The sequence below is a fragment of the Phalangium opilio genome, unplaced genomic scaffold, assembly GCF_054372755.1.
Source record: "Phalangium opilio isolate 3A_F unplaced genomic scaffold, DU_Popi_V2 ptg000056l_1, whole genome shotgun sequence".
Classification (NCBI taxonomy): Eukaryota; Metazoa; Arthropoda; class Arachnida; order Opiliones; family Phalangiidae; genus Phalangium; species Phalangium opilio.
In genome coordinates, this window is record NW_028324175.1 from 4,015,022 (window position 1) to 4,034,733 (window position 19,712).

The following is a 19,712-nucleotide window of genomic DNA, read 5'->3' on the forward strand; positions in this document are numbered from 1 at the left end:
ATGCATTCAAAAAAGTACCGAAAAAATCGCATGTTTTTCTTCTTCAAGATACAAAATCCGTGACAACGATTTCTTATTGAAAAATTTAATTTTAACAGTTTTTTGATTGAATATCGTTACATTTGCTTGAATTAAAGCAAAAAGTATAAAAATAATGGTTTCAGTGAACATATTTGAAAATAGTGAAGAAATACTCAAAATATGCTTCTTTGGCCGTGAAACGTCGATTTTGAAAATGTTATTAAAAATCGAGGTACATTTTTGTTTATTGTTCAATCGAGATGAAATCACTTTTAATGAGTGTTTTATAGGGAATTAAGCTGAATTCGGTCAAACATTTCTCCAGAAAAAAATGCATTCAAAAGTGTACCGAAAAAATCGCATGTTTTTTTCTTCAAGATACAAAATCCGTGACAACGATTTCTTATTGAAAATTGAATTTTAACAGTTTTTTGAATGAATATCGTTACATTTGCTTGAATTAACGCAAAAATTACAAAAATAATGGTTTCAGTGGTTATATTTGAAAACAGTGAACAAATACTCAAAATGTTTTTCTTAGGCCGAGTTACGTCGATTTTGAAAATGTTATTAAAAATCGAGGTACATTTTTAATTATTGTTCAATCAAGATGAAATCACTTTCAAAGAGTGTTTTATAGGGAATTAAGCTGAATTCGGTCAAACATTTCTCCAAAAAAATGCATTCAAAAGTGTACCGAAAAAATCGCATGTTTTTTATCTTCAAGATACAAAATCCGTGACAACGATTTCTTATTTAAAAATGAATTTTAACAGTTTTTTGAATGAATATCGTTACATTGCTTGAATTAAAGCAAAAAGTATAAAAATAATGGTTTCAGTGAACATATTTGAAAATAGTGAAGAAATACTCAAAGTATGCTTCTTTGGCCGTGAAACGTCGATTTTGAAAATGTTATTAAAAATCGAGGTAAATTTTTAATTATTGTTCAATCAAGATGAAATCACTTTCAAAGAGTGTTTTATAGGGAATTAAGCTGAATTCGGTCAAACATTTCTCCAAAAAAAATGCATTCAAAAGTGTACCGAAAAAATCGCATGTTTTTTTTCTTCAAGATACAATATCCGTGACAACGATTTCTTATTGAAAGTTGAATTTTAACAGTTTTTTGAATGAATATCGTTACATTGCTTGAATTAAAGCAAAAAGTATAAAAATAATGGTTTCAGTGAACATATTTGAAAATAGTGAAGAAATACTCAAAGTATGCTTCTTTGGCCGTGAAACGTCGATTTTGAAAATGTTATTAAAAATCGAGGTAAATTTTTAATTATTGTTCAATCAAGATGAAATCACTTTCAAAGAGTGTTTTATAGGAAATTAAGCTGAATTCGGTCAAACATTTCTCCAAAAAAATGCATTCAAAAGTGTACCGAAAAAATCGCATGTTTTTTTTCTTCAAGATACAATATCCGTGACAACGATTTCTTATTGAAAATTGAATTTTAACAGTTTTTTGAATGAATATCGTTACATTGCTTGAATTAAAGCAAAAAGTATAAAAATAATGGTTTCAGTGGTTATATTTGAAAACAGTGAACAAATACTCAAAATGTTTTTCTTAGGCCGAGTTACGTCGATTTTGAAAATGTTATTAAAAATCGAGGTACATTTTTAATTATTGTTCAATCAAGATGAAATCACTTTCAAAGAGTGTTTTATAGGGAATTAAGCTGAATTCGGTCAAACATTTCTCCAAAAAAATGCATTCAAAAGTGTACCGAAAAAATCGCATGTTTTTTTTCTTCAAGATACAATATCCGTGACAACGATTTCTTATTGAAAGTTGAATTTTAACAGTTTTTTGAATGAATATCGTTACATGGCTTGAATTAAAGCAAAAAGTATAAAAATAATGGTTTCAGTGAACATATTTGAAAATAGTGAAGAAATACTCAAAGTATGCTTCTTTGGCCGTGAAACGTCGATTTTGAAAATGTTATTAAAAATCGAGGTAAATTTTTAATTATTGTTCAATCAAGATGAAATCACTTTCAAAGAGTGTTTTATAGGAAATTAAGCTGAATTCGGTCAAACATTTCTCCAAAAAAATGCATTCAAAAGTGTACCGAAAAAATCGCATGTTTTTTTTCTTCAAGATACAATATCCGTGACAACGATTTCTTATTGAAAATTGAATTTTAACAGTTTTTTGAATGAATATCGTTACATTGCTTGAATTAAAGCAAAAAGTATAAAAATAATGGTTTCAGTGAACATATTTGAAAATAGTGAAGAAATACTCAAAGTATGCTTCTTTGGCCGTGAAACGTCGATTTTGAAAATGTTATTAAAAATCGAGGTAAATTTTTAATTATTGTTCAATCGAGATGAAATCACTTTCAAAGAGTGTTTTATAGGGAATTAAGCTGAATTCGGTCAAACATTTCTCCAAAAAAATGCATTCAAAAGTGTACCGAAAAAATCGCATGTTTTTTTTCTTCAAGATACAATATCCGTGACAACGATTTCTTATTGAAAATTGAATTTTAACAGTTTTTTGAATGAATATCGTTACATTTGCTTGAATTAAAGCAAAAAGTATAAAAATAATGGTTTCAGTGGTTATATTTGAAAATAGTGAAGAAATACTCAAAATATGCTTCTTTGGCCGTGAAACGTCGATTTTGAAAATGTTATTAAAAATCGAGGTACATTTTTATTTATTGTTCAATCGAGATGAAATCACTTTTAATGAGTGTTTTATAGGGAATTAAGCTGAATTCGGTCAAAAATTTCTCCTGAAAAAAATGCATTCAAAAAAGTACCGAAAAAAACGCATGTTTTTCTTCTTCAAGATACAAAATCCGTGACAACGATTTCTTATTGAAAAATTTAATTTTAACAGTTTTTTTATTGAATATCGTTACATTTGCTTGAATTAAAGCAAAAAGTATAAATATAATGCTTTCAGTGAACATATTTGAAAATAGTGAAGAAATACTCAAAGTATGCTTCTTTGGCCGTGAAACGTCGATTTTGAAAATGTTATTAAAAATCGAGGTAAATTTTTAATTATTGTTCAATCGAGATGAAATCACTTTCAATGAGTGTTTTATAGGCAATTAAGCTGAATTCAGTCAAACATTTCTCCAGAAAAAAATGCATTCAAAAAAGTACCGAAAAAATCGCATGTTTTTTATCTTCAAGATACAAAATCCGTGACAACGATTTCTTATTTAAAAATGAATTTTAACAGTTTGTTGAATGAATATCGTTACATTTGCTTGCTTTAAAGCAAAAAGTATAAAAATAATGGTTTCAGTGGTTATTTTTGAAAATAGTGAAGAAATACTCAAAATATGCTTCTTTGGCCGTGAAACGTCGATTTTGAAAATGTTATTAAAAATCGAGGTACATTTTTATTTATTGTTCAATCTAGATGAAATCACTTTTAATGAGTGTTTTATAGGGAATTAAGCTGAATTCGGTCAAAAATTTCTCCTGAAAAAAATGCATTCAAAAAAGTACCGAAAAAATCGCATGTTTTTCTTCTTCAAGATACAAAATCCGTGACAACGATTTCTTATTGAAAAATTTAATTTTAACAGTTTTTTGATTGAATATCGTTACATTTGCTTGAATTAAAGCAAAAAGTATAAAAATAATGGTTTCAGTGAACATATTTGAAAATAGTGAAGAAATACTCAAAATATGCTTCTTTGGCCGTGAAACGTCGATTTTGAAAATGTTATTAAAAATCGAGGTACATTTTTGTTTATTGTTCAATCGAGATGAAATCACTTTTAATGAGTGTTTTATAGGGAATTAAGCTGAATTCGGTCAAACATTTCTCCAGAAAAAAATGCATTCAAAAGTGTACCGAAAAAATCGCATGTTTTTTTTCTTCAAGATACAAAATCCGTGACAACGATTTCTTATTTAAAATTGAATTTTAACAGTTTGTTGAATGAATATCGTTACATTTGCTTGAATTAACGCAAAAATTACAAAAATAATGGTTTCAGTGGTTATATTTGAAAACAGTGAACAAATACTCAAAATGTTTTTCTTAGGCCGAGTTACGTCGATTTTGAAAATGTTATTAAAAATCGAGGTACATTTTTAATTATTGTTCAATCAAGATGAAATCACTTTCAAAGAGTGTTTTATAGGGAATTAAGCTGAATTCGGTCAAACATTTCTCCAAAAAAATGCATTCAAAAGTGTACCGAAAAAATCGCAGGTTTTTCTTCTTCAAGACACAAAATCCGTGACAACGATTTCTTATTGAAAAATTGAATTTTAACAGTTTTTTGAATGAATATCGTTACATTTGCTTGAATTAAAGCAAAAAGTATAAAAATAATGGTTTCAGTGGTTATTTTTGAAAATAGTGAAGAAATACTCAAAATATGCTTCTTTGGCCGTGAAACGTCGATTTTGAAAATGTTATTAAAATTCGAGGTAAATTTTTAATTATTGTTCAATCGAGATGAAATCACTTTCAATGAGTGTTTTATAGGGAATTAAGCTGAATTCGGTCAAAAATCTCTCCAGAAAAAAATTCATTCAAAAAAGTACCGAAAAAATCGCATGTTTTTTTTCTTCAAGATACAAAATCCGTGACAACGATTTCTTATTGAAAATTGAATTTTAACAGTTTGTTGAATGAATATCGTTACATTTGCTTGAATTAACGCAAAAATTACAAAAATAATGGTTTCAGTGGTTATATTTGAAAACAGAGAACAAATACTCAAAATGTTTTTCTTAGGCCGAGTTACGTCGATTTTGAAAATGTTATTAAAAATCGAGGTACATTTTTATTTATTGTTCAATCGAGATGAAATCACTTTTAATGAGTGTTTTATAGGGAATTAAGCTGAATTCGGTCAAAAATTTCTCCAGAAAAAAATTCATTCAAAAAAGTACCGAAAAAATCGCAGGTTTTTCTTCTTCAAGACACAAAATCCGTGACAACGATTTCTTATTGAAAATTGAATTTTAACAGTTTTTTGAATGAATATCGTTACATTGCTTGAATTAAAGCAAAAAGTATAAAAATAATGGTTTCAGTGAACATATTTGAAAATAGTGAAGAAATACTCAAAGTATGCTTCTTTGGCCGTGAAACGTCGATTTTGAAAATGTTATTAAAAATCGAGGTAAATTTTTAATTATTGTTCAATCAAGATGAAATCACTTTCAAAGAGTGTTTTATAGGGAATTAAGCTGAATTCGGTCAAACATTTCTCCAAAAAAATGCATTCAAAAGTGTACCGAAAAAATCGCATGTTTTTTTTCTTCAAGATACATTATCCGTGACAACGATTTCTTATTGAAAATTGAATTTTAACAGTTTTTTGAATGAATATCGTTACATTTGCTTGAATTAAAGCAAAAAGTATAAAAATAATGGTTTCAGTGGTTATATTTGAAAACAGAGAACAAATACTCAAAATGTTTTTCTTAGGCCGAGTTACGTCGATTTTGAAAATGTTATTAAAAATCGAGGTACATTTTTATTTATTGTTCAATCGAGATGAAATCACTTTTAATGAGTGTTTTATAGGGAATTAAGCTGAATTCGGTCAAAAATTTCTCCAGAAAAAAATTCATTCAAAAAAGTACCGAAAAAATCGCAGGTTTTTCTTCTTCAAGACACAAAATCCGTGAATACGATTTCTTATTGAAAATTGAATTTTAACAGTTTTTTGAATGAATATCGTTACATTGCTTGAATTAAAGCAAAAAGTATAAAAATAATTTTTTCAATGAATATATTTGAAAATAGTGAAGAAATACTCAAAGTATGCTTCTTTGGCCGTGAAACGTCGATTTTGAAAATGTTATTAAAATTCGAGGTAAATTTTTAATTATTGTTCAATCGAGATGAAATCACTTTTAATGAGTGTTTTATAGGGAATTAAGCTGAATTCGGTCAAAAATTTCTCCTGAAAAAAATGCATTCAAAAAAGTACCGAAAAAATCGCATGTTTTTCTTCTTCAAGATACAAAATCCGTGACAACGATTTCTTATTGAAAATTGAATTTTAACAGTTTGTTGAATGAATATCGTTACATTTGCTTGAATTAACGCAAAAATTACAAAAATAATGGTTTCAGTGGTTATATTTGAAAACAGTGAACAAATACTCAAAATGTTTTTCTTAGGCCGAGTTACGTCGATTTTGAAAATGTTATTAAAAATCGAGGTACATTTTTAATTATTGGTCAATCGAGATGAAATCACTTTTAATGAGTGTTTTATAGGGAATTAAGCTGAATTCGGTCAAAAATTTCTCCAGAAAAAAATTCATTCAAAAAAGTACCGAAAAAAATCGCATGTTTTTCTTCTTCAAGATACAAAATCCGTGACAACGATTTCTTATTGAAAATTGAATTTTAACAGTTTTTTGAATGAATATCGTTATATTTGCTTGAATTAAAGCAAAAAGTATAAAAATAATGGTTTCAGTGGTTATTTTTGAAAATAGTGAAGAAATACTCAAAATATGCTTCTTTGGCCGTGAAACGTCGATTTTGAAAATGTTATTAAAATTCGAGGTAAATTTTTAATTATTGTTCAATCGAGATGAAATCACTTTCAATGAGTGTTTTATAGGGAATTAAGCTGAATTCGGTCAAAAATTTCTCCAGAAAAAAATTCATTCAAAAAAGTACCGAAAAAATCGCATGTTTTTTTTCTTCAAGATACAAAATCCGTGACAACGATTTCTTATTGAAAATTGAATTTTAACAGTTTGTTGAATGAATATCGTTACATTTGCTTGAATTAACGCAAAAATTACAAAAATAATGGTTTCAGTGGTTATATTTGAAAACAGAGAACAAATACTCAAAATGTTTTTCTTAGGCCGAGTTACGTCGATTTTGAAAATGTTATTAAAAATCGAGGTACATTTTTATTTATTGTTCAATCGAGATGAAATCACTTTTAATGAGTGTTTTATAGGGAATTAAGCTGAATTCGGTCAAAAATTTCTCCAGAAAAAAATTCATTCAAAAAAGTACCGAAAAAATCGCAGGTTTTTCTTCTTCAAGACACAAAATCCGTGAATACGATTTCTTATTGAAAATTGAATTTTAACAGTTTTTTGAATGAATATCGTTACATTGCTTGAATTAAAGCAAAAAGTATAAAAATAATTTTTTCAATGAATATATTTGAAAATAGTGAAGAAATACTCAAAGTATGCTTCTTTGGCCGTGAAACGTCGATTTTGAAAATGTTATTAAAATTCGAGGTAAATTTTTAATTATTGTTCAATCGAGATGAAATCACTTTCAATGAGTGTTTTATAGGGAATTAAGCTGAATTCGGTCAAAAATTTCTCCAGAAAAAAATTCATTCAAAAAAGTACCGAAAAAATCGCAGGTTTTTCTTCTTCAAGACACAAAATCCGTGACAACGATTTCTTATTGAAAATTGAATTTTAACAGTTTTTTGAATGAATATCGTTACATTGCTTGAATTAAAGCAAAAAGTATAAAAATAATGGTTTCAGTGAACATATTTGAAAATAGTGAAGAAATACTCAAAGTATGCTTCTTTGGCCGTGAAACGTCGATTTTGAAAATGTTATTAAAAATCGAGGTAAATTTTTAATTATTGTTCAATCAAGATGAAATCACTTTCAAAGAGTGTTTTATAGAGAATTAAGCTGAATTCGGTCAAACATTTCTCCAAAAAAATGCATTCAAAAGTGTACCGAAAAAATCGCATGTTTTTTTTCTTCAAGATACAATATCCGTGACAACGATTTCTTATTGAAAATTGAATTTTAACAGTTTTTTGAATGAATATCGTTACATTGCTTGAATTAAAGCAAAAAGTATAAAAATAATGGTTTCAGTGAACATATTTGAAAATAGTGAAGAAATACTCAAAGTATGCTTCTTTGGCCGTGAAACGTCGATTTTGAAAATGTTATTAAAAATCGAGGTAAATTTTTAATTATTGTTCAATCAAGATGAAATCACTTTCAAAGAGTGTTTTATAGGGAATTAAGCTGAATTCGGTCAAACATTTCTCCAAAAAAATGCATTCAAAAGTGTACCGAAAAAATCGCATGTTTTTTTTCTTCAAGATACATTATCCGTGACAACGATTTCTTATTGAAAATTGAATTTTAACAGTTTTTTGAATGAATATCGTTACATTTGCTTGAATTAAAGCAAAAAGTATAAAAATAATGGTTTCAGTGGTTATATTTGAAAACAGAGAACAAATACTCAAAATGTTTTTCTTAGGCCGAGTTACGTCGATTTTGAAAATGTTATTAAAAATCGAGGTACATTTTTATTTATTGTTCAATCGAGATGAAATCACTTTTAATGAGTGTTTTATAGGGAATTAAGCTGAATTCGGTCAAAAATTTCTCCAGAAAAAAATTCATTCAAAAAAGTACCGAAAAAATCGCAGGTTTTTCTTCTTCAAGACACAAAATCCGTGAATACGATTTCTTATTGAAAATTGAATTTTAACAGTTTTTTGAATGAATATCGTTACATTGCTTGAATTAAAGCAAAAAGTATAAAAATAATTTTTTCAATGAATATATTTGAAAATAGTGAAGAAATACTCAAAGTATGCTTCTTTGGCCGTGAAACGTCGATTTTGAAAATGTTATTAAAATTCGAGGTAAATTTTTAATTATTGTTCAATCGAGATGAAATCACTTTCAATGAGTGTTTTATAGGGAATTAAGCTGAATTCGGTCAAAAATTTCTCCAGAAAAAAATTCATTCAAAAAAGTACCGAAAAAATCGCAGGTTTTTCTTCTTCAAGACACAAAATCCGTGACAACGATTTCTTATTGAAAATTGAATTTTAACAGTTTTTTGAATGAATATCGTTACATTGCTTGAATTAAAGCAAAAAGTATAAAAATAATGGTTTCAGTGAACATATTTGAAAATAGTGAAGAAATACTCAAAGTATGCTTCTTTGGCCGTGAAACGTCGATTTTGAAAATGTTATTAAAAATCGAGGTAAATTTTTAATTATTGGTCAATCGAGATGAAATCACTTTTAATGAGTGTTTTATAGGGAATTAAGCTGAATTCGGTCAAAAATTTCTCCAGAAAAAAATTCATTCAAAAAAGTACCGAAAAAAATCGCATGTTTTTCTTCTTCAAGATACAAAATCCGTGACAACGATTTCTTATTGAAAATTGAATTTTAACAGTTTTTTGAATGAATATCGTTACATTTGCTTGAATTAAAGCAAAAAGTATAAAAATAATGGTTTCAGTGGTTATTTTTGAAAATAGTGAAGAAATACTCAAAATATGCTTCTTTGGCCGTGAAACGTCGATTTTGAAAATGTTATTAAAAATCGAGGTAAATTTTTAATTATTGTTCAATCAAGATGAAATCACTTTCAAAGAGTGTTTTATAGGGAATTAAGCTGAATTCGGTCAAACATTTCTCCAAAAAAATGCATTCAAAAGTGTACCGAAAAAATCGCATGTTTTTTTTCTTCAAGATACATTATCCGTGACAACGATTTCTTATTGAAAATTGAATTTTACAGTTTTTTGAATGAATATCGTTACATTTGCTTGAATTAAAGCAAAAAGTATAAAAATAATGGTTTCAGTGGTTATATTTGAAAATAGTGAAGAAATACTCAAAATATGCTTCTTTGGCCGTGAAACGTCGATTTTGAAAATGTTATTTAAAATCGAGGTACATTTTTATTTATTGTTCAATCGAGATGAAATCACTTTTAATGAGTGTTTTATAGGGAATTAAGCTGAATTCGGTCAAAAATTTCTCCTGAAAAAAATGCATTCAAAAAAGTACCGAAAAAATCGCATGTTTTTCTTCTTCAAGATACAAAATCCGTGACAACGATTTCTTATTGAAAAATTTAATTTTAACAGTTTTTTGATTGAATATCGTTACATTTGCTTGAATTAAAGCAAAAAGTATAAATATAATGCTTTCAGTGAACATATTTGAAAATAGTGAAGAAATACTCAAAGTATGCTTCTTTGGCCGTGAAACGTCGATTTTGAAAATGTTATTAAAAATCGAGGTAAATTTTTAATTATTGTTCAATCGAGATGAAATCACTTTCAATGAGTGTTTTATAGGGAATTAAGCTGAATTCGGTCAAAAATTTCTCCTGAAAAAAATGCATTCAAAAAAGTACCGAAAAAATCGCATGTTTTTCTTCTTCAAGATACAAAATCCGTGACAACGATTTCTTATTGAAAAATTTAATTTTAACAGTTTTTTGATTGAATATCGTTACATTTGCTTGAATTAAAGCAAAAAGTATAAAAATAATGGTTTCAGTGAACATATTTGAAAATAGTGAAGAAATACTCAAAATATGCTTCTTTGGCCGTGAAACGTCGATTTTGAAAATGTTATTAAAAATCGAGGTACATTTTTGTTTATTGTTCAATCGAGATGAAATCACTTTTAATGAGTGTTTTATAGGGAATTAAGCTGAATTCGGTCAAACATTTCTCCAGAAAAAAATGCATTCAAAAGTGTACCGAAAAAGTCGCATGTTTTTTTTCTTCAAGATACAAAATCCTTGACAACGATTTCTTATTGAAAATTGAATTTTAACAGTTTTTTGAATGAATATCGTTACATTTGCTTGAATTAACGCAAAAATTACAAAAATAATGGTTTCAGTGGTTATATTTGAAAACAGTGAACAAATACTCAAAATGTTTTTCTTAGGCCGAGTTACGTCGATTTTGAAAATGTTATTAAAAATCGAGGTACATTTTTAATTATTTTTCAATCAAGATGAAATCACTTTCAAAGAGTGTTTTATAGGGAATTAAGCTGAATTCGGTCAAACATTTCTCCAAAAAAATGCATTCAAAAGTGTACCGAAAAAATCGCATGTTTTTTTTCTTCAAGATACAATATCCGTGACAACGATTTCTTATTGAAAATTGAATTTTAACAGTTTTTTGAATGAATATCGTTACATTGCTTGAATTAAAGCAAAAAGTATAAAAATAATGGTTTCAGTGAACATATTTGAAAATAGTGAAGAAATACTCAAAGTATGCTTCTTTGGCCGTGAAACGTCGATTTTGAAAATGTTATTAAAAATCGAGGTAAATTTTTAATTATTGTTCAATCAAGATGAAATCACTTTCAAAGAGTGTTTTATAGGGAATTAAGCTGAATTCGGTCAAACATTTCTCCAGAAAAAAATGCATTCAAAAGTGTACCGAAAAAATCGCATGTTTTTTTTCTTCAAGATACAAAATCCGTGACAACGATTTCTTATTGAAAATTGAATTTTAACAGTTTGTTGAATGAATATCGTTACATTTGCTTGAATTAACGCAAAAATTACAAAAATAATGGTTTCAGTGGTTATATTTGAAAACAGAGAACAAATACTCAAAATGTTTTTCTTAGGCCGAGTTACGTCGATTTTGAAAATGTTATTAAAAATCGAGGTACATTTTTATTTATTGTTCAATCGAGATGAAATCACTTTTAATGAGTGTTTTATAGGGAATTAAGCTGAATTCGGTCAAAAATTTCTCCAGAAAAAAATTCATTCAAAAAAGTACCGAAAAAATCGCAGGTTTTTCTTCTTCAAGACACAAAATCCGTGACAACGATTTCTTATTGAAAAATTGAATTTTAACAGTTTTTTGAATGAATATCGTTACATTTGCTTGAATTAAAGCAAAAAGTATAAAAATAATGGTTTCAGTGGTTATTTTTGAAAATAGTGAAGAAATACTCAAAATATGCTTCTTTGGCCGTGAAACGTCGATTTTGAAAATGTTATTAAAAATCGAGGTACATTTTTATTTATTGTTCAATCGAGATAAAATCACTTTTAATGAGTGTTTTATAGGGAATTAAGCTGAATTCGGTCAAAAATTTCTCCAGAAAAAAATGCATTCAAAAAAGTACCGAAAAAATCGCATGTTTTTCTTCTTCAAGACACAAAATCCGTGACAACGATTTCTTATTGAAAAATTTAATTTTAACAGTTTTTGGATTGAATATCGTTACATTTGCTTGAATTAAAGCAAAAAGTATAAAAATAATGGTTTCAATGAACATATTTGAAAATAGTGAAGAAATACTCAAAATATGCTTCTTTGGCCGTGAAACGTCGATTTTGAAAATGTTATTAAAAATCGAGGTACATTTTTATTTATTGTTCAATCGAGATGAAATCACTTTTAATGAGTGTTTTATAGGGAATTAAGCTGAATTCGGTCAAACATTTCTCCAGAAAAAAATGCATTCAAAAGTGTACCGAAAAAATCGCATGTTTTTTTTCTTCAAGATACAAAATCCGTGACAACGATTTCTTATTGAAAATTGAATTTTAACAGTTTGTTGAATGAATATCGTTACATTTGCTTGAATTAACGCAAAAATTACAAAAATAATGGTTTCAGTGGTTATATTTGAAAACAGTGAACAAATACTCAAAATGTTTTTCTTAGGCCGAGTTACGTCGATTTTGAAAATGTTATTAAAAATCGAGGTACATTTTTAATTATTGGTCAATCGAGATGAAATCACTTTTAATGAGTGTTTTATAGGGAATTAAGCTGAATTCGGTCAAAAATTTCTCCAGAAAAAAATTCATTCAAAAAAGTACCGAAAAAAATCGCATGTTTTTCTTCTTCAAGATACAAAATCCGTGACAACGATTTCTTATTGAAAATTGAATTTTAACAGTTTGTTGAATGAATATCGTTACATTTGCTTGAATTAACGCAAAAATTACAAAAATAATGGTTTCAGTGGTTATATTTGAAAACAGAGAACAAATACTCAAAATGTTTTTCTTAGGCCGAGTTACGTCGATTTTGAAAATGTTATTAAAAATCGAGGTACATTTTTATTTATTGTTCAATCGAGATGAAATCACTTTTAATGAGTGTTTTATAGGGAATTAAGCTGAATTCGGTCAAAAATTTCTCCAGAAAAAAATTCATTCAAAAAAGTACCGAAAAAATCGCAGGTTTTTCTTCTTCAAGACACAAAATCCGTGACAACGATTTCTTATTGAAAAATTGAATTTTAACAGTTTTTTGAATGAATATCGTTACATTTGCTTGAATTAAAGCAAAAAGTATAAAAATAATGGTTTCAGTGGTTATTTTTGAAAATAGTGAAGAAATACTCAAAATATGCTTCTTTGGCCGTGAAACGTCGATTTTGAAAATGTTATTAAAAATCGAGGTACATTTTTATTTATTGTTCAATCGAGATAAAATCACTTTTAATGAGTGTTTTATAGGGAATTAAGCTGAATTCGGTCAAAAATTTCTCCAGAAAAAAATTCATTCAAAAAAGTACCGAAAAAAATCGCATGTTTTTCTTCTTCAAGATACAAAATCCGTGACAACGATTTCTTATTGAAAATTGAATTTTAACAGTTTGTTGAATGAATATCGTTACATTTGCTTGAATTAACGCAAAAATTACAAAAATAATGGTTTCAGTGGTTATATTTGAAAACAGAGAACAAATACTCAAAATGTTTTTCTTAGGCCGAGTTACGTCGATTTTGAAAATGTTATTAAAAATCGAGGTACATTTTTATTTATTGTTCAATCGAGATGAAATCACTTTTAATGAGTGTTTTATAGGGAATTAAGCTGAATTCGGTCAAAAATTTCTCCAGAAAAAAATTCATTCAAAAAAGTACCGAAAAAATCGCAGGTTTTTCTTCTTCAAGACACAAAATCCGTGACAACGATTTCTTATTGAAAAATTGAATTTTAACAGTTTTTTGAATGAATATCGTTACATTTGCTTGAATTAAAGCAAAAAGTATAAAAATAATGGTTTCAGTGGTTATTTTTGAAAATAGTGAAGAAATACTCAAAATATGCTTCTTTGGCCGTGAAACGTCGATTTTGAAAATGTTATTAAAAATCGAGGTACATTTTTATTTATTGTTCAATCGAGATAAAATCACTTTTAATGAGTGTTTTATAGGGAATTAAGCTGAATTCGGTCAAAAATTTCTCCAGAAAAAAATGCATTCAAAAAAGTACCGAAAAAATCGCATGTTTTTCTTCTTCAAGACACAAAATCCGTGACAACGATTTCTTATTGAAAAATTTAATTTTAACAGTTTTTGGATTGAATATCGTTACATTTGCTTGAATTAAAGCAAAAAGTATAAAAATAATGGTTTCAATGAACATATTTGAAAATAGTGAAGAAATACTCAAAATATGCTTCTTTGGCCGTGAAACGTCGATTTTGAAAATGTTATTAAAAATCGAGGTACATTTTTATTTATTGTTCAATCGAGATGAAATCACTTTTAATGAGTGTTTTATAGGGAATTAAGCTGAATTCGGTCAAACATTTCTCCAGAAAAAAATGCATTCAAAAGTGTACCGAAAAAATCGCATGTTTTTTTTCTTCAAGATACAAAATCCGTGACAACGATTTCTTATTGAAAATTGAATTTTAACAGTTTGTTGAATGAATATCGTTACATTTGCTTGAATTAACGCAAAAATTACAAAAATAATGGTTTCAGTGGTTATATTTGAAAACAGTGAACAAATACTCAAAATGTTTTTCTTAGGCCGAGTTACGTCGATTTTGAAAATGTTATTAAAAATCGAGGTACATTTTTAATTATTGGTCAATCGAGATGAAATCACTTTTAATGAGTGTTTTATAGGGAATTAAGCTGAATTCGGTCAAAAATTTCTCCAGAAAAAAATTCATTCAAAAAAGTACCGAAAAAAATCGCATGTTTTTCTTCTTCAAGATACAAAATCCGTGACAACGATTTCTTATTGAAAATTGAATTTTAACAGTTTGTTGAATGAATATCGTTACATTTGCTTGAATTAACGCAAAAATTACAAAAATAATGGTTTCAGTGGTTATATTTGAAAACAGAGAACAAATACTCAAAATGTTTTTCTTAGGCCGAGTTACGTCGATTTTGAAAATGTTATTAAAAATCGAGGTACATTTTTATTTATTGTTCAATCGAGATGAAATCACTTTTAATGAGTGTTTTATAGGGAATTAAGCTGAATTCGGTCAAAAATTTCTCCAGAAAAAAATTCATTCAAAAAAGTACCGAAAAAATCGCAGGTTTTTCTTCTTCAAGACACAAAATCCGTGAATACGATTTCTTATTGAAAATTGAATTTTAACAGTTTTTTGAATGAATATCGTTACATTGCTTGAATTAAAGCAAAAAGTATAAAAATAATTTTTTCAATGAATATATTTGAAAATAGTGAAGAAATACTCAAAGTATGCTTCTTTGGCCGTGAAACGTCGATTTTGAAAATGTTATTAAAATTCGAGTTAAATTTTTAATTATTGTTCAATCGAGATGAAATCACTTTCAATGAGTGTTTTATAGGGAATTAAGCTGAATTCGGTCAAAAATTTCTCCAGAAAAAAATTCATTCAAAAAAGTACCGAAAAAATCGCAGGTTTTTCTTCTTCAAGACACAAAATACGTGACAACGATTTCTTATTGAAAATTGAATTTTAACAGTTTTTTGAATGAATATCGTTACATTGCTTGAATTAAAGCAAAAAGTATAAAAATAATGGTTTCAGTGAACATATTTGAAAATAGTGAAGAAATACTCAAAGTATGCTTCTTTGGCCGTGAAACGTCGATTTTGAAAATGTTATTAAAAATCGAGGTAAATTTTTAATTATTGATCAATCAAGATGAAATCACTTTCAAAGAGTGTTTTATAGGGAATTAAGCTGAATTCGGTCAAACATTTCTCCAAAAAAATACATTCAAAAGTGTACCGAAAAAATCGCATGTTTTTTTTCTTCAAGATACAATATCCGTGACAACGATTTCTTATTGAAAATTGAATTTTAACAGTTTTTTGAATGAATATCGTTACATTTGCTTGAATTAAAGCAAAAAGTATAAAAATAATGGTTTCAGTGGTTATATTTGAAAACAGAGAACAAATACTCAAAATGTTTTTCTTAGGCCGAGTTACGTCGATTTTGAAAATGTTATTAAAAATCGAGGTACATTTTTATTTATTGTTCAATCGAGATGAAATCACTTTTAATGAGTGTTTTATAGGGAATTAAGCTGAATTCGGTCAAAAATTTCTCCAGAAAAAAATTCATTCGAAAAAGTACCGAAAAAATCGCAGGTTTTTCTTCTTCAAGACACAAAATCCGTGAATACGATTTCTTATTGAAAATTGAATTTTAACAGTTTTTTGAATGAATATCGTTACATTGCTTGAATTAAAGCAAAAAGTATAAAAATAATGGTTTCAGTGAACATATTTGAAAATAGTGAAGAAATACTCAAAGTATGCTTCTTTGGCCGTGAAACGTCGATTTTGAAAATGTTATTAAAAATCGAGGTAAATTTTTAATTATTGTTCAATCAAGATGAAATCACTTTCAAAGAGTGTTTTATAGGGAATTAAGCTGAATTCGGTCAAAAATTTCTCCAGAAAAAAATTCATTCAAAAAAGTACCGAAAAAATCGCAGGTTTTTCTTCTTCAAGACACAAAATCCGTGAATACGATTTCTTATTGAAAATTGAATTTTAACAGTTTTTTGAATGAATATCGTTACATTGCTTGAATTAAAGCAAAAAGTATAAAAATAATTTTTTCAATGAATATATTTGAAAATAGTGAAGAAATACTCAAAGTATGCTTCTTTGGCCGTGAAACGTCGATTTTGAAAATGTTATTAAAATTCGAGTTAAATTTTTAATTATTGTTCAATCGAGATGAAATCACTTTCAATGAGTGTTTTATAGGGAATTAAGCTGAATTCGGTCAAAAATTTCTCCAGAAAAAAATTCATTCAAAAAAGTACCGAAAAAATCGCAGGTTTTTCTTCTTCAAGACACAAAATCCGTGACAACGATTTCTTATTGAAAATTGAATTTTAACAGTTTTTTGAATGAATATCGTTACATTGCTTGAATTAAAGCAAAAAGTATAAAAATAATGGTTTCAGTGAACATATTTGAAAATAGTGAAGAAATACTCAAAGTATGCTTCTTTGGCCGTGAAACGTCGATTTTGAAAATGTTATTAAAAATCGAGGTAAATTTTTAATTATTGTTCAATCAAGATGAAATCACTTTCAAAGAGTGTTTTATAGGGAATTAAGCTGAATTCGGTCAAACATTTCTCCAAAAAAATGCATTCAAAAGTGTACCGAAAAAATCGCATGTTTTTTTTCTTCAAGATACAATATCCGTGACAACGATTTCTTATTGAAAATTGAATTTTAACAGTTTTTTGAATGAATATCGTTACATTTGCTTGAATTAAAGCAAAAAGTATAAAAATAATGGTTTCAGTGGTTATATTTGAAAATAGTGAAGAAATACTCAAAATATGCTTCTTTGGCCGTGAAACGTCGATTTTGAAAATGTTATTAAAAATCGAGGTACATTTTTATTTATTGTTCAATCGAGATGAAATCACTTTTAATGAGTGTTTTATAGGGAATTAAGCTGAATTCGGTCAAAAATTTCTCCTGAAAAAAATGCATTCAAAAAAGTACCGAAAAAATCGCATGTTTTTCTTCTTCAAGATACAAAATCCGTGACAACGATTTCTTATTGAAAAATTTAATTTTAACAGTTTTTTGATTGAATATCGTTACATTTGCTTGAATTAAAGCAAAAAGTATAAATATAATGCTTTCAGTGAACATATTTGAAAATAGTGAAGAAATACTCAAAGTATGCTTCTTTGGCCGTGAAACGTCGATTTTGAAAATGTTATTAAAAATCGAGGTAAATTTTTAATTATTGTTCAATCGAGATGAAATCACTTTCAATGAGTGTTTTATAGGCAATTAAGCTGAATTCAGTCAAACATTTCTCCAGAAAAAAATGCATTCAAAAAAGTACCGAAAAAATCGCATGTTTTTTATCTTCAAGATACAAAATCCGTGACAACGATTTCTTATTTAAAAATGAATTTTAACAGTTTGTTGAATGAATATCGTTACATTTGCTTGCTTTAAAGCAAAAAGTATAAAAATAATGGTTTCAGTGGTTATTTTTGAAAATAGTGAAGAAATACTCAAAATATGCTTCTTTGGCCGTGAAACGTCGATTTTGAAAATGTTATTAAAAATCGAGGTACATTTTTATTTATTGTTCAATCGAGATGAAATCACTTTTAATGAGTGTTTTATAGGGAATTAAGCTGAATTCGGTCAAAAATTTCTCCTGAAAAAAATGCATTCAAAAAAGTACCGAAAAAATCGCATGTTTTTCTTCTTCAAGATACAAAATCCGTGACAACGATTTCTTATTGAAAAATTTAATTTTAACAGTTTTTTGATTGAATATCGTTACATTTGCTTGAATTAAAGCAAAAAGTATAAAAATAATGGTTTCAGTGAACATATTTGAAAATAGTGAAGAAATACTCAAAATATGCTTCTTTGGCCGTGAAACGTCGATTTTGAAAATGTTATTAAAAATCGAGGTACATTTTTGTTTATTGTTCAATCGAGATGAAATCACTTTTAATGAGTGTTTTATAGGGAATTAAGCTGAATTCGGTCAAACATTTCTCCAGAAAAAAATGCATTCAAAAGTGTACCGAAAAAATCGCATGTTTTTTTCTTCAAGATACAAAATCCGTGACAACGATTTCTTATTGAAAATTGAATTTTAACAGTTTTTTGAATGAATATCGTTACATTTGCTTGAATTAACGCAAAAATTACAAAAATAATGGTTTCAGTGGTTATATTTGAAAACAGTGAACAAATACTCAAAATGTTTTTCTTAGGCCGAGTTACGTCGATTTTGAAAATGTTATTAAAAATCGAGGTACATTTTTAATTATTGTTCAATCAAGATGAAATCACTTTCAAAGAGTGTTTTATAGGGAATTAAGCTGAATTCGGTCAAACATTTCTCCAAAAAAATGCATTCAAAAGTGTACCGAAAAAATCGCATGTTTTTTATCTTCAAGATACAAAATCCGTGACAACGATTTCTTATTTAAAAATGAATTTTAACAGTTTTTTGAATGAATATCGTTACATTGCTTGAATTAAAGCAAAAAGTATAAAAATAATGGTTTCAGTGAACATATTTGAAAATAGTGAAGAAATACTCAAAGTATGCTTCTTTGGCCGTGAAACGTCGATTTTGAAAATGTTATTAAAAATCGAGGTAAATTTTTAATTATTGTTCAATCAAGATGAAATCACTTTCAAAGAGTGTTTTATAGGGAATTAAGCTGAATTCGGTCAAACATTTCTCCAAAAAAATGCATTCAAAAGTGTACCGAAAAAATCGCATGTTTTTTTTCTTCAAGATACAATATCCGTGACAACGATTTCTTATTGAAAGTTGAATTTTAACAGTTTTTTGAATGAATATCGTTACATTGCTTGAATTAAAGCAAAAAGTATAAAAATAATGGTTTCAGTGAACATATTTGAAAATAGTGAAGAAATACTCATAGTATGCTTCTTTGGCCGTGAAACGTCGATTTTGAAAATGTTATTAAAAATCGAGGTAAATTTTTAATTATTGTTCAATCAAGATGAAATCACTTTCAAAGAGTGTTTTATAGGAAATTAAGCTGAATTCGGTCAAACATTTCTCCAAAAAAATGCATTCAAAAGTGTACCGAAAAAATCGCATGTTTTTTTTCTTCAAGATACAATATCCGTGACAACGATTTCTTATTGAAAATTGAATTTTAA